This window comes from Herpailurus yagouaroundi, unplaced genomic scaffold (assembly GCF_014898765.1).
Source record: "Herpailurus yagouaroundi ecotype Mexico unplaced genomic scaffold, PumYag 100, whole genome shotgun sequence".
NCBI lineage: Eukaryota > Metazoa > Chordata > Mammalia > Carnivora > Felidae > Herpailurus > Herpailurus yagouaroundi.
The window spans coordinates 33,291,775-33,293,709 of record NW_024412391.1 but is presented as its reverse complement, the minus strand read 5'-3'; the positions used below and the strand labels follow the sequence as shown (position 1 = coordinate 33,293,709).

The 1,935-nt window shown below is 40.1% G+C and overlaps 1 long non-coding RNA gene across 1 annotated transcript; it reads right to left on the bottom strand.

The window, feature by feature from the left end:
- Positions 1 to 637: 637 nt before the first annotated feature.
- Positions 638 to 1,388, bottom strand: LOC121028475 (uncharacterized). Its single transcript, XR_005789244.1, has 2 exons — positions 1,018 to 1,388; positions 638 to 764 (listed from the first exon to the last, which is right to left on the bottom strand). It is a non-coding gene; the product is annotated as an uncharacterized LOC121028475 (long non-coding RNA).
- Positions 1,389 to 1,935: the final 547 nt, after the last annotated feature.

Genomic DNA, 1,935 nt, shown 5'->3' with positions numbered 1-1,935 from the left:
CAGGTACAGATGATGCCTGAGGTGTAATACATTAATAACAGGAGTTAAGAAAATGAGGTATTGAAAATAGCTACGATACATTATATCCCATTGTTAACTGTTAATGGTGTCCAATTAGGAGTAATGCCTTTGAGAAAAAAATCTGTTCAGTTAGCTTGTGATACTGATTTATAAGCATAGAAATGATTGTAAGAAGTCTTGTCCTAATAAATTTTCTGCCTAGGAATTCTATCTCCAACAGCAATAAAACATGGCTGTTGTTACGTTTCATTTTTGATGCAGAGCTGAACTTTGAAGGAGTTTTTCTATGTACCAAGATGAGCTCAATAAAAACGAAATCCTTTGGATTAAGGTAACATCCCTAAGAGACCTCTGCCTCTGGTAAAGGCATTTGCAGTAATGAACAACAACAAAAAGAATGGAGGACTCTGTGTTGTTTTAAATTACATATCTGACAGATCACAAAGAAATTGCTTTTAGGTAAATGAGCATTATTTTCTTGACTTTCTCCCAGCTCCACAATACCAGTTAAAAGGTCCATTGGAAGTATGAATCTTCTTAGCAAACTAAAGCATTATAAATGGTTCCAGTTCCTGACCACTGACTCATTCCTTAAACCCTGATGGCATCTGTTTTCACTGTTCAACAGAATTGTGTTTTTAAAGATCACTAAAATTTCCAGGGAAGGTCTTCAGTCTCCGTCTTCCCCTGCAATATTCAACCCTGCTGACCACCCTCTGCTAGAATGGCACCCTAATGACTACCTTACTTCTCTTCTTTTTTTTTTATTTTTTTTAAACTTTTTTTTTCCACGTTTATTTATTTTTTTGGGACAGAGAGAGACAGAGCATGAACGGGGGAGGGGCAGAGAGAGAGGGAGACACAGAATGGGAAACAGGTTCCAGGCTCTGAGCCATCAGCCCAGAGCCCGACGTGGGGCTCGAACTCACGGACGGCGAGATCGTGACCTGGCTGAAGTCGGACGCTTAACCGACTGCGCCACCCAGGCGCCCCAACCTTACTTCTCTTCTTAGTGCTCCGAAGAAACTGTAAAGTTCTGCTCACTCATCATCGCCCATCTGTTTCCTGAATGTAGGTATTCCCTCAGATTTTTTAAATCCTCTCTTTATATGCTTTCCCTTGGTGAATTCATCCACTGCCATTTCTTCAACTCACACTCTGCCCAAAATCCCTCAAATCTCTATTTATAGCTTGACCATTTACCTCCAGATCTGGTTCTCAGTGGTCTGCTACACATCCTCAGGCAGGTATCCTCCTTATCACACAAAGATGCAACATCCAGCTTTTCATCTATTGTCCCAAATGAGGATCTTACCCTGGCTTCTCAATTGGGGGGTCTCCCTCGTGCCCAGCTTTAACTGCAACCTTCAGCCCATAGTTGGAGTTCTGTCTGTGCTTCACCATCTTCTTATCAAATTTGTTGCCAGGTTCTTCTTTGTTTGAATACCTATGTTGATTTCCATTCACACTGCCATCATCAAGGGACAGGTTAAGATTTCTTCTTCCCTGGATGAACTCAGTAACCTTTATGCCAAATTCCCTAATTCCAACCTTGTTTTGCCTAAACTGCTATACTCACTGGTACCAGATTATTTTTCTAAAGCTTGGCTTCAATCAGGTCATTCTCTTAAATAACACATTTTAATAGTTCTCACTTCCTACTAAAATAAAAGATATGCAGCCTGGTATTCAAGATCCATCACAATATTATGCCCACTACCGATCTTTCTATTCTTTTTGCTCATGATTCTTTTACCATGTACACTATACTAGTTCCATACAAGTTCTCCAAGTGATTTGAATGCCCACCAAAGCCTGAGCACTACTGCTCTAAGCTACAATGAAACTGAAATGACCATAATTATTGTTTGGTTACTCTGTATTTATGTCTCTACTCCTGCTGTTCCTTTAAGT